The sequence below is a fragment of the Podarcis vaucheri genome (assembly GCF_965113315.1).
Source record: "Podarcis vaucheri genome assembly, chromosome: 3".
In the NCBI taxonomy this organism is placed as follows: Eukaryota; Metazoa; Chordata; class Lepidosauria; order Squamata; family Lacertidae; genus Podarcis; species Podarcis vaucheri.
Window position 1 is genome coordinate 115,236,178 of NC_138761.1, and position 14,406 is coordinate 115,250,583.

A 14,406-nucleotide genomic window follows, 5' to 3' on the forward strand; every position below is an offset into this window, starting at 1 on the left:
ACGTCAGATTTTTAGCAGAAATTGTGACCGCGCGGCTTAGGGATTTTTTCAAAAAAAGTTGTTCAGACGTAGAGGGCTAATTCTGTTTCCGATGATAAAAACCCATCTGTTTCCACCGAAAAACATTTCAAGGGATCACTTGCAACAGTTTGCCAACATTTTTGAGTGAATTGCAGAACGTCAGATTTTTAGCAGAAATTGTGACCGCGCGCGGCTTAGGGATTTTTTCAAAAAAAGTTGTTCCGACGTCGAGGGCTAATTCTGTTTCCGATTATAAAAACCCATCTGTTTCCACCTAAAAACCTTTCAGGGGATCCTTTGCAACAGTTTGGGACCATTTTTGAATGAATTGCAGAACGTCAGATTTTTAGGAGAAATTGTGACCGCGCGGCTTAGGGATTTTTTTCAAAAAAAGTTGTTCAGACGTCGAGGGCTAATTCTGTTTCCGATGATAAAAACCCATCTGTTTCCACCGAAAAACATTTCAGGGGATCACTTGCAACACTTTGCCAACATTTTTGAGTGAATTGCAGAACGTCAGATTTTTAGCAGAAATTGTGACCGCGCGGCTTAGGGATTTTTTCAAAAAAAGTTTTTCAGACGTCTAGGGCTAATTCTGTTTCCGATGATAAAAACCCATCTGTTTCCACCTAAAAACATTTCAGGGGATCACTTGCAACACTTTGCCAACATTTTTGAGTGAATTGCAGAACGTCAGATTTTTAGCAGAAATTGTGACCGTGCGCGGCTTAGGGATTTTTTCAAAAAAAGTTGTTCAGACGTCGAGAGCTAATACTGTTTCCAGTGATAAAAACCCATCTGTTTCCACCGAAAAACCTTTCAGGGGATCACTTGCAACAGTTTGGGACCATTTTTGAATGAATTGCAGAACCTCAGATTTTTAGCAGAAATTGTGACCGCGCGGCTTAGGGATTTTTTTCAAAAAAAGTTGTTCAGACGTCGAGGGCTAATTCTGTTTCCGATGATAAAAACCCATCTGTTTCCACCGAAAAACATTTCAGGGGATCACTTGCAACACTTTGCCAACATTTTTGAGTGAATTGCAGAACGTCAGATTTTTAGCAGAAATTGTGACCGCGCGGCTTAGGGATTTTTTCAAAAAAAGTTGTTCAGACGTAGAGGGCTAATTCTGTTTCCGATGATAAAAACCCATCTGTTTCCACAGAAAAACCTTTCAGGGGATCATTTGCAACAGTTTGGGACCATTTTTGAGTGAACTGCAGAACGTCAGATTTTTAGCAGAAATTGTCACCGCGCGGCTTAGGGATTTTTTCAAAAAAAGTTGTTCAGACGTAGAGGGCTAATTCTGGTTCCGATGATAAAAACCCATCTGTTTCCACCGAAAAACATTTCAGGGGATCACTTGCAACGGTTTGCCAACATTTTTGAGTGAATTGCAGAACGTCAGATTTTTAGCAGAAATTGTGACCGCGCGGCTTAGGGATTTTTTCAAAAAAAGTTGTTCAGACGTAGAGGGCTAATTCTGTTTCCGATGATAAAAACCCATCTGTTTCCACAGAAAAACCTTTCAGGGGATCATTTGCAACAGTTTGGGACCATTTTTGAGTGAACTGCAGAACGTCAGATTTTTAGCAGAAATTGTGACCGCGCGGCTTAGGGATTTTTTCAAAAAAAGTTGTTCAGACGTAGAGGGCTAATTCTGTTTCTGATGATAAAAACCCATCTGTTTCCACCGAAAAACATTTCAGGGGATCACTTGCAACGGTTTGCCAACATTTTTGAGTGAATTGCAGAACGTCAGATTTTTAGCAGAAATTGTGACCGCGCGGCTTAGGGATTTTTTCAAAAAAAGTTGTTCAGACGTTGAGGGCTAATTCTGTTTCCGATGATAAAAACCCATCTGTTTCCACCGAAAAACCTTTCAGGGGATCGTTTGCAGCAGTTTGGCACCATTTTTGAGTGAATTGCAGAACGTCAGATTTTTAGCAGAAATTGTGACCGCGCGGGTTAGGGATTTTTTCAAAAAACGTTGTTCAGACGTCGAGGGCTAATTCTGTTTCCGATGATAAAAACCCATCTCTTTCCACCAAAAAACCTTTCAGGGGATCACTTGCAACACTTTGCCAACATTTTTGAGTGAATTGCAGAACGTCAGATTTTTAGCAGAAATTGTGACCGCGCGCGGCTTAGGGATTTTTTCAAAAAAAGTTGTTCAGACGTCGAGGGCTAATTCTGTTTCCGATGATAAAAACCCATCTGTTTCCACCGAAAAACCTTTCAGGGGATCACTTGCAACAGTTTGCCCACATTTTTGAGTGAATTGCAGAACGTCAAATTTTTAGCAGAAATTGTGACCGCGCGGCTTAGGGATTTTTTCAAAAAAAGTTGTTCAGACGTCGAGGGCTAATTCTGTTTCCGATTATAAAAACCCATCTGTTTCCACCGAAAAACATTTCAGGGGATCACTTGCAACACTTTGCCAACATTTTTGAGTGAATTGCAGAACGTCAGATTTTTAGCAGAAATTGTGACCGCGCGGCTTAGGGATTTTTTCAAAAAAAGTTGTTCAGACGTCGAGGGCTAATTCTGTTTCCGATGATAAAAACCCATCTGTTTCCACCTAAAAGCCTTTCAGGGGATCCTTTGCAACAGTTTGGGACCATTTTTAAATGAATTGCAGAACGTCAGATTTTTAGCAGAAATTGTGACCGCGCGGGTTAGGGATTTTTTCAAAAAACGTTGTTCAGACGTCGAGGGCTAATTCTGTTTCCGATGATAAAAACCCATCTGTTTCCACAGAAAAACCTTTCAGGGGATCATTTGCCACAGTTTGGGACCATTTTTGAGTGAACTGCAGAACGTCAGATTTTTAGCAGAAATTGTGACTGCGCGCCTTAGGGATTTTTTCAAAAAAAGTTGTTCAGACGTCGAGGGCTAATTCTGTTTCCGATGATAAAAACCCATCTGTTTCCACCGAAAAACATTTCAGGGGATCACTTGCAACACTTTGCCAACATTTTTGAGTGAATTGCAGAACGTCAGATTTTTAGCAGAAATTGTGACCGCGCGGCTTAGGGATTTTTTCAAAAAAAGTTGTTCAGACGTCGAGGGCTAATTCTGTTTCCGATTATAAAAACCCATCTGTTTCCACCTAAAAGCCTTTCAGGGGATCCTTTGCAACAGTTTGGGACCATTTTTAAATGAATTGTAGAACGTCAGATTTTTAGCAGAAATTGTGACCGCGCGGGTTAGGGATTTTTTCAAAAAACGTTGTTCAGACGTCGAGGGCTAATTCTGTTTCCGATGATAAAAACCCATCTCTTTCCACCAAAAAACCTTTCAGGGGATCACTTGCAACACTTTGCCAATATTTTTGAGTGAATTGCAGAACGTCAGATTTTTAGCAGAAATTGTGACCGCGCGGCTTAGGGATTTTTTCAAAAAAAGTTGTTCAGACGTCGAGGGCTAATTCTGTTTCCGATGATAAAAACCCATCTGTTTCCACCGAAAAACATTTCAGGGAATCACTTGCAACACTTTGCCAACATTTTTGAGTGAATTGCAGAACGTCAGATTTTTAGCAGAAATTGTGACCGCGCGGCTTAGGGATTTTTTCAAAAATAGTTGTTCAGACGTCGAGGGCTAATTCTGTTTCCGATGATAAAAACCCATGTGTATCCACCGAAAAACATTTCAGGGGATCACTTGCAACACTTTGCCAACATTTTTGAGTGAATTGCAGAACGTCAGATTTTTAGCAGAAATTGTGACCGCGCGGGTTAGGGATTTTTTCAAAAAAAGTTGTTCAGACGTCGAGGGCTAATTCTGTTTCCGATGATAAAAACCCATCTGTTTCCACCGAAAATCATTTCAGGGGATCACTTGCAACAGTTTGCCCACATTTTTGAGTGAATTGCAGAACGTCAAATTTTTAGCAGAAATTGTGACCGCGCGGCTTAGGGATTTTTTCAAAAAAAGTTGTTCAGACGTCGAGGGCTAATTCTGTTTCCGATTATAAAAACCCATCTGTTTCCACCGAAAAACATTTCAGGGGATCACTTGCAACACTTTGCCAACATTTTTGAGTGAATTGCAGAACGTCAGATTTTTAGCAGAAATTGTGACCGCGCGGCTTAGGGATTTTTTCAAAAAAAGTTGTTCAGACGTCAAGGGCTAATTCTGTTTCCGATGATAAAAACCCATCTGTTTCCACCTAAAAGCCTTTCAGGGGATCCTTTGCAACAGTTTGGGACCATTTTTAAATGAATTGCAGAACGTCAGATTTTTAGCAGAAATTGTGACCGCGCGGGTTAGGGATTTTTTCAAAAAACGTTGTTCAGACGTCGAGGGCTAATTCTGTTTCCGATGATAAAAACCCATCTGTTTCCACAGAAAAACCTTTCAGGGGATCATTTGCCACAGTTTGGGACCATTTTTGAGTGAACTGCAGAACGTCAGATTTTTAGCAGAAATTGTGACCGCGCGGCTTAGGGATTTTGTCAAAAAAAGTTGTTCAGACGTCGAGGGCTAATTCTGTTTCCGATGATAAAAACCCATCTGTTTCCACCGAAAAACATTTCAGGGGATCACTTGCAACACTTTGCCAACATTTTTGAGTGAATTGCAGAACGTCAGATTTTTAGCAGAAATTGTGACCGCGCGGCTTAGGGATTTTTTCAAAAAAAGTTGTTCAGACGTCGAGGGCTAATTCTGTTTCCGATGATAAAAACCCATCTCTTTCTACCAAAAAACCTTTCAGGGGATCACTTGCAACACTTTGCCAATATTTTTGAGTGAATTGCAGAACGTCAGATTTTTAGCAGAAATTGTGACCGCGCGGCTTAGGGATTTTTTCAAAAAAAGTTGTTCAGACGTCGAGGGCTAATTCTGTTTCCGATTATAAAAACCCATCTGTTTCCACCGAAAAGCCTTTCAGGGGATCCTTTGCAACAGTTTGGGACCATTTTTAAATGAATTGCAGAACGTCAGATTTTTAGCAGAAATTGTGACCGCGCGGGTTAGGGATTTTTTCAAAAAACGTTGTTCAGACGTCGAGGGCTAATTCTGTTTCCGATGATAAAAACCCATCTGTTTCCACAGAAAAACCTTTCAGGGGATCATTTGCCACAGTTTGGGACCATTTTTGAGTGAACTGCAGAACGTCAGATTTTTAGCAGAAATTGTGACCGCGCGGCTTAGGGATTTTGTCAAAAAAAGTTGTTCAGACGTCGAGGGCTAATTCTGTTTCCGATGATAAAAACCCATCTGTTTCCACCGAAAAACATTTCAGGGGATCACTTGCAACACTTTGCCAACATTTTTGAGTGAATTGCAGAACGTCAGATTTTTAGCAGAAATTGTGACCGCGCGGCTTAGGGATTTTTTCAAAAAAAGTTGTTCAGACGTCGAGGGCTAATTCTGTTTCCGATGATAAAAACCCATCTGTTTCCACCTAAAAGCCTTTCAGGGGATCCTTTGCAACAGTTTGGGACCATTTTTAAATGAATTGCAGAACGTCAGATTTTTAGCAGAAATTGTGACCGCGCGGGTTAGGGATTTTTTCAAAAAACGTTGTTCAGACGTCGAGGGCTAATTCTGTTTCCGATGATAAAAACCCATCTGTTTCCACAGAAAAACCTTTCAGGGGATCATTTGCCACAGTTTGGGACCATTTTTGAGTGAACTGCAGAACGTCAGATTTTTAGCAGAAATTGTGACCGCGCGGCTTAGGGATTTTGTCAAAAAAAGTTGTTCAGACGTCGAGGGCTAATTCTGTTTCCGATGATAAAAACCCATCTGTTTCCACCGAAAAACATTTCAGGGGATCACTTGCAACACTTTGCCAACATTTTTGAGTGAATTGCAGAACGTCAGATTTTTAGCAGAAATTGTGACCGCGCGGCTTAGGGATTTTTTCAAAAAAAGTTGTTCAGACGTCGAGGGCTAATTCTGTTTCCGATGATAAAAACCCATCTCTTTCTACCAAAAAACCTTTCAGGGGATCACTTGCAACACTTTGCCAATATTTTTGAGTGAATTGCAGAACGTCAGATTTTTAGCAGAAATTGTGACCGCGCGGCTTAGGGATTTTTTCAAAAAAAGTTGTTCAGACGTCGAGGGCTAATTCTGTTTCCGATTATAAAAACCCATCTGTTTCCACCGAAAAGCCTTTCAGGGGATCCTTTGCAACAGTTTGGGACCATTTTTAAATGAATTGCAGAACGTCAGATTTTTAGCAGAAATTGTGACCGCGCGGGTTAGGGATTTTTTCAAAAAACGTTGTTCAGACGTCGAGGGCTAATTCTGTTTCCGATGATAAAAACCCATCTGTTTCCACAGAAAAACCTTTCAGGGGATCATTTGCCACAGTTTGGGACCATTTTTGAGTGAACTGCAGAACGTCAGATTTTTAGCAGAAATTGTGACCGCGCGGCTTAGGGATTTTGTCAAAAAAAGTTGTTCAGACGTCGAGGGCTAATTCTGTTTCCGATGATAAAAACCCATCTGTTTCCACCGAAAAACATTTCAGGGGATCACTTGCAACACTTTGCCAACATTTTTGAGTGAATTGCAGAACGTCAGATTTTTAGCAGAAATTGTGACCGCGCGGCTTAGGGATTTTTTCAAAAAAAGTTGTTCAGACGTCGAGGGCTAATTCTGTTTCCGATTATAAAAACCCATCTGTTTCCACCTAAAAGCCTTTCAGGGGATCCTTTGCAACAGTTTGGGACCATTTTTAAATGAATTGCAGAACGTCAGATTTTTAGCAGAAATTGTGACCGCGCGGGTTAGGGATTTTTTCAAAAAACGTTGTTCAGACGTCGAGGGCTAATTCTGTTTCCGATGATAAAAACCCATCTCTTTCTACCAAAAAACCTTTCAGGGGATCACTTGCAACACTTTGCCAATATTTTTGAGTGAATTGCAGAACGTCAGATTTTTAGCAGAAATTGTGACCGCGCGGCTTAGGGATTTTTTCAAAAAAAGTTGTTCAGACGTCGAGGGCTAATTCTGTTTCCGATGATAAAAACCCATCTGTTTCCACCGAAAAACATTTCAGGGAATCACTTGCAACACTTTGCCAACATTTTTGAGTGAATTGCAGAACGTCAGATTTTTAGCAGAAATTGTGACCGCGCGGCTTAGGGATTTTTTCAAAAATAGTTGTTCAGACGTCGAGGGCTAATTCTGTTTCCGATGATAAAAACCCATGTGTATCCACCGAAAAACATTTCAGGGGATCACTTGCAACACTTTGCCAACATTTTTGAGTGAATTGCAGAACGTCAGATTTTTAGCAGAAATTGTGACCGCGCGGCTTAGGGATTTTTTCAAAAAAAGTTGTTCAGACGTCGAGGGCAAATTCTGTTTCCGATTATAAAAACCCATCTGTTTCCACCTAAAAACCTTTCAGGGGATCCTTTGCAACAGTTTGGGACCATTTTTGAATGAATTGCAGAACGTCAGATTTTTAGCAGAAATTGTGACCGCGCGGCTTAGGGATTTTTTTCAAAAAAAGTTGTTCAGACGTCGAGGGCTAATTCTGTTTCCGATGATAAAAACACATCTGTTTCCACCGAAAAACATTTCAGGGGATCACTTGCAACACTTTGCCAACATTTTTGAGTGAATTGCAGAACGTCAGATTTTTAGCAGAAATTGTGACCGCGCGGCTTAGGGATTTTTTCAAAAAAAGTTGTTCAGACGTCGAGGGCTAATTCTGTTTCCGATGATAAAAACCCATCTGTTTCCACCTAAAAACCTTTCAGGGGATCCTTTGCAACAGTTTGGGACCATTTTTGAATGAATTGCAGAACGTCAGATTTTTAGCAGAAATTGTGACCGCGGGGCTTAGGGATTTTTTCAAAAATAGTTGTTCAGACGTCGAGGGCTAATTCTGTTTCCGATGATAAAAACCCATGTGTATCCACCGAAAAACATTTCAGGGGATCACTTGCAACACTTTGCCAACATTTTTGAGGGAATTGCAGAACGTCAGATTTTTAGCAGAAATTGTGACCGCGCGGCTTAGGGATTTTTTCAAAAAAAGTTGTTCAGACGTCGAGGGCAAATTCTGTTTCCGATTATAAAAACCCATCTGTTTCCACCTAAAAACCTTTCAGGGGATCCTTTGCAACAGTTTGGGACCATTTTTGAATGAATTGCAGAACGTCAGATTTTTAGCAGAAATTGTGACCGCGCGGCTTAGGGATTTTTTTCAAAAAAAGTTGTTCAGACGTCGAGGGCTAATTCTGTTTCCGATGATAAAAACCCATCTCTTTCCACCAAAAAACCTTTCAGGGGATCACTTGCAACACTTTGCCAATATTTTTGAGTGAATTGCAGAACGTCAGATTTTTAGCAGAAATTGTGACCGCGCGGCTTAGGGATTTTTTCAAAAAAAGTTGTTCAGACGTCGAGGGCTAATTCTGTTTCCGATGATAAAAACCCATCTGTTTCCACCGAAAAACATTTCAGGGAATCACTTGCAACACTTTGCCAACATTTTTGAGTGAATTGCAGAACGTCAGATTTTTAGCAGAAATTGTGACCGCGGGGCTTAGGGATTTTTTCAAAAATAGTTGTTCAGACGTCGAGGGCTAATTCTGTTTCCGATGATAAAAACCCATGTGTATCCACCGAAAAACATTTCAGGGGATCACTTGCAACACTTTGCCAACATTTTTGAGGGAATTGCAGAACGTCAGATTTTTAGCAGAAATTGTGACCGCGCGGCTTAGGGATTTTTTCAAAAAAAGTTGTTCAGACGTCGAGGGCTAATTCTGTTTCCGATTATAAAAACCCATCTGTTTCCACCTAAAAGCCTTTCAGGGGATCCTTTGCAACAGTTTGGGACCATTTTTAAATGAATTGCAGAACGTCAGATTTTTAGCAGAAATTGTGACCGCGCGGGTTAGGGATTTTTTCAAAAAACGTTGTTCAGACGTCGAGGGCTAATTCTGTTTCCGATGATAAAAACCCATCTCTTTCCACCAAAAAACCTTTCAGGGGATCACTTGCAACACTTTGCCAATATTTTTGAGTGAATTGCAGAACGTCAGATTTTTAGCAGAAATTGTGACCGCGCGGCTTAGGGATTTTTTCAAAAAAAGTTGTTCAGACGTCGAGGGCTAATTCTGTTTCCGATGATAAAAACCCATCTGTTTCCACCGAAAAACATTTCAGGGAATCACTTGCAACACTTTGCCAACATTTTTGAGTGAATTGCAGAACGTCAGATTTTTAGCAGAAATTGTGACCGCGGGGCTTAGGGATTTTTTCAAAAATAGTTGTTCAGACGTCGAGGGCTAATTCTGTTTCCGATGATAAAAACCCATGTGTATCCACCGAAAAACATTTCAGGGGATCACTTGCAACACTTTGCCAACATTTTTGAGGGAATTGCAGAACGTCAGATTTTTAGCAGAAATTGTGACCGCGCGGCTTAGGGATTTTTTCAAAAAAAGTTGTTCAGACGTCGAGGGCAAATTCTGTTTCCGATGATAAAAACCCATCTGTTTCCACCTAAAAACCTTTCAGGGGATCCTTTGCAACAGTTTGGGACCATTTTTGAATGAATTGCAGAACGTCAGATTTTTAGCAGAAATTGTGACCGCGCGGGTTACGGATTTTTTCAAAAAAAGTTGTTCAGACGTCGAGGGCTAATTCTGTTTCCGATGATAAAAACCCATCTGTTTCAACCGAAAATCATTTCAGGGGATCACTTGCAACAGTTTGCCAACATTTTTGAGTGAATTGCAGAACGTCAAATTTTTAGCAGAAATTGTGATCGCGCGGCTTAGGGATTTTTTCAAAAAAAGTTGTTCAGACGTCGAGGGCTAATTCTGTTTCCGATTATAAAAACCCATCTGTTTCCACCTAAAAACCTTTCAGGGGATCCTTTGCAACAGTTTGGGACCATTTTTGAATGAATTGCAGAACGTCAGATTTTTAGCAGAAATTGTGACCGCGCGGCTTAGGGATTTTTTTCAAAAAAAGTTGTTCAGACGTCGAGGGCTAATTCTGTTTCCGATGATAAAAACACATCTGTTTCCACCGAAAAACATTTCAGGGGATCACTTGCAACACTTTGCCAACATTTTTGAGTGAATTGCAGAACGTCAGATTTTTAGCAGAAATTGTGACCGCGCGGCTTAGGGATTTTTTCAAAAAAAGTTGTTCAGACGTCGAGGGCTAATTCTGTTTCCGATGATAAAAACCCATCTGTTTCCACCTAAAAACCTTTCAGGGGATCCTTTGCAACAGTTTGGGACCATTTTTGAATGAATTGCAGAACGTCAGATTTTTAGCAGAAATTGTGACCGCGCGGGTTACGGATTTTTTCAAAAAAAGTTGTTCAGACGTCGAGGGCTAATTCTGTTTCCGATGATAAAAACCCATCTGTTTCCACCGAAAAACATTTCAGGGGATCACTTGCAACACTTTGCCAACATTTTTGAGTGAATTGCAGAACGTCAGATTTTTAGCAGAAATTGTGACCGCGCGGCTTAGGGATTTTTTCAAAAAAAGTTGTTCAGACGTCGAGGGCTAATTCTGTTTCCGATTATAAAAACCCATCTGTTTCCACCTAAAAGCCTTTCAGGGGATCCTTTGCAACAGTTTGGGACCATTTTTAAATGAATTGCAGAACGTCAGATTTTTAGCAGAAATTGTGACCGCGCGGGTTAGGGATTTTTTCAAAAAACGTTGTTCAGACGTCGAGGGCTAATTCTGTTTCCGATGATAAAAACCCATCTCTTTCCACCAAAAAACCTTTCAGGGGATCACTTGCAACACTTTGCCAATATTTTTGAGTGAATTGCAGAACGTCAGATTTTTAGCAGAAATTGTGACCGCGCGGCTTAGGGATTTTTTCAAAAAAAGTTGTTCAGACGTCGAGGGCTAATTCTGTTTCCGATGATAAAAACCCATCTGTTTCCACCGAAAAACATTTCAGGGAATCACTTGCAACACTTTGCCAACATTTTTGAGTGAATTGCAGAACGTCAGATTTTTAGCAGAAATTGTGACCGCGGGGCTTAGGGATTTTTTCAAAAATAGTTGTTCAGACGTCGAGGGCTAATTCTGTTTCCGATGATAAAAACCCATGTGTATCCACCGAAAAACATTTCAGGGGATCACTTGCAACACTTTGCCAACATTTTTGAGGGAATTGCAGAACGTCAGATTTTTAGCAGAAATTGTGACCGCGCGGCTTAGGGATTTTTTCAAAAAAAGTTGTTCAGACGTCGAGGGCTAATTCTGTTTCCGATTATAAAAACCCATCTGTTTCCACCTAAAAGCCTTTCAGGGGATCCTTTGCAACAGTTTGGGACCATTTTTAAATGAATTGCAGAACGTCAGATTTTTAGCAGAAATTGTGACCGCGCGGGTTAGGGATTTTTTCAAAAAACGTTGTTCAGACGTCGAGGGCTAATTCTGTTTCCGATGATAAAAACCCATCTCTTTCCACCAAAAAACCTTTCAGGGGATCACTTGCAACACTTTGCCAATATTTTTGAGTGAATTGCAGAACGTCAGATTTTTAGCAGAAATTGTGACCGCGCGGTTTAGGGATTTTTTCAAAAAAAGTTGTTCAGACGTCGAGGGCTAATTCTGTTTCCGATGATAAAAACCCATCTGTTTCCACCGAAAAACATTTCAGGGAATCACTTGCAACACTTTGCCAACATTTTTGAGTGAATTGCAGAACGTCAGATTTTTAGCAGAAATTGTGACCGCGGGGCTTAGGGATTTTTTCAAAAATAGTTGTTCAGACGTCGAGGGCTAATTCTGTTTCCGATGATAAAAACCCATGTGTATCCACCGAAAAACATTTCAGGGGATCACTTGCAACACTTTGCCAACATTTTTGAGGGAATTGCAGAACGTCAGATTTTTAGCAGAAATTGTGACCGCGCGGCTTAGGGATTTTTTCAAAAAAAGTTGTTCAGACGTCGAGGGCAAATTCTGTTTCCGATTATAAAAACCCATCTGTTTCCACCTAAAAACCTTTCAGGGGATCCTTTGCAACAGTTTGGGACCATTTTTGAATGAATTGCAGAACGTCAGATTTTTAGCAGAAATTGTGACCGCGCGCCTTAGGGATTTTTTTCAAAAAAAGTTGTTCAGACGTCGAGGGCTAATTCTGTTTCCGATGATAAAAACCCATCTGTTTCCACCGAAAAACATTTCAGGGGATCACTTGCAACACTTTGCCAACATTTTTGAGTGAATTGCAGAACGTCAGATTTTTAGCAGAAATTGTGACCGCGCGGCTTAGGGATTTTTTCAAAAAAAGTTGTTCAGACGTCGAGGGCTAATTCTGTTTCCGATGATAAAAACCCATCTGTTTCCACCTAAAAACCTTTCAGGGGATCCTTTGCAACAGTTTGGGACCATTTTTGAATGAATTGCAGAACGTCAGATTTTTAGCAGAAATTGTGACCGCGCGGGTTACGGATTTTTTCAAAAAAAGTTGTTCAGACGTCGAGGGCTAATTCTGTTTCCGATGATAAAAACCCATCTGTTTCCACCGAAAATCATTTCAGGGGATCACTTGCAACAGTTTGCCAACATTTTTGAGTGAATTGCAGAACGTCAAATTTTTAGCAGAAATTGTGATCGCGCGGCTTAGGGATTTTTTCAAAAAAAGTTGTTCAGACGTCGAGGGCTAATTCTGTTTCCGATTATAAAAACCCATCTGTTTCCACCGAAAAACATTTCAGGGGATCACTTGCAACACTTTGCCAACATTTTTGAGTGAATTGCAGAACGTCAGATTTTTAGCAGAAATTGTGTCCGCGCGGTTTAGGGATTTTTTCAAAAAAAGTTGTTCAGACGTCGAGGGATAATTCTGTTTCCGATGATAAAAACCCATGTGTTTCCACCAAAAAACATTTCAGGGGATCACTTGCAACACTTTGCCAACATTTTTGAGTGAATTGCAGAACGTCAGATTTTTAGCAGAAATTGTGTCCGCGCGGCTTAGGGATTTTTTCAAAAAAAGTTGTTCAGACGTCGAGGGCTAATTCTGTTTCCGATGATAAAAACCCATGTGTTTCCACCGAAAAACATTTCAGGGGATCACTTGCAACACTTTGCCAACATTTTTGAGTGAATTGCAGAACGTCAGATTTTTAGCAGAAATTGTGTCCGCGCGGCTTAGGGATTTTTTCAAAAAAAGTTGTTCAGACGTCGAGGGCTAATTCTGTTTCCGATGATAAAAACCCATCTGTTTCCACCTAAAAGCCTTTCAGGGGATCCTTTGCAACAGTTTGGGACCATTTTTAAATGAATTGCAGAACGTCAGATTTTTAGCAGAAATTGTGACCGCGCGGGTTAGGGATTTTTTCAAAAAACGTTGTTCAGACGTCGAGGGCTAATTCTGTTTCCGATGATAAAAACCCATCTGTTTCCACAGAAAAACCTTTCAGGGGATCATTTGCCACAGTTTGGGACCATTTTTGAGTGAACTGCAGAACGTCAGATTTTTAGCAGAAATTGTGACCGCCTGGCTTAGGGATTTTTTCAAAAAAAGTTGTTCAGACGTCGAGGGCTAATTCTGTTTCCGATGATAAAAACCCATCTGTTTCCACCGAAAAACATTTCAGGGGATCACTTGCAACACTTTGCCAACATTTTTGAGTGAATTGCAGAACGTCAGATTTTTAGCAGAAATTGTGACCGCGCGGCTTAGGGATTTTTTCAAAAAAAGTTGTTCAGACGTTGAGGGCTAATTCTGTTTCCGATGATAAAAACCCATCTGTTTCCACCGAAAAACCTTTTAGGGGATCGTTTGCAGCAGTTTGGCACCATTTTTGAGTGAATTGCAGAAGGTCAGATTTTTAGCAGAAATTGTGACCGCGCGGGTTAGGGATTTTTTCAAAAAACGTTGTTCAGACGTCGAGGGCTAATTCTGTTTCCGATTATAAAAACCCATCTGTTTCCACCGAAAAACATTTCAGGGGATCACTTGCAACACTTTGCCAACATTTTTGAGTGAATTGCAGAACGTCAGATTTTTAGCAGAAATTGTGTCCGCGCGGCTTAGGGATTTTTTCAAAAAAAGTTGTTCAGACGTCGAGGGCTAATTCTGTTTCCGATGATAAAAACCCATGTGTTTCCACCGAAAAACATTTCAGGGGATCACTTGCAACACTTTGCCAACATTTTTGAGTGAATTGCAGAACGTCAGATTTTTAGCAGAAATTGTGTCCGCGCGGCTTAGGGATTTTTTCAAAAAAAGTTGTTCAGACGTCGAGGGCTAATTCTGTTTCCGATGATAAAAACCCATGTGTTTCCACCGAAAAACATTTCAGGGGATCACTTGCAACACTTTGCCAACATTTTTGAGTGAATTGCAGAACGTCAGATTTTTAGCAGAAATTGTGTCCGCGCGGCTTAGGGATTTTTTCAAAAAAA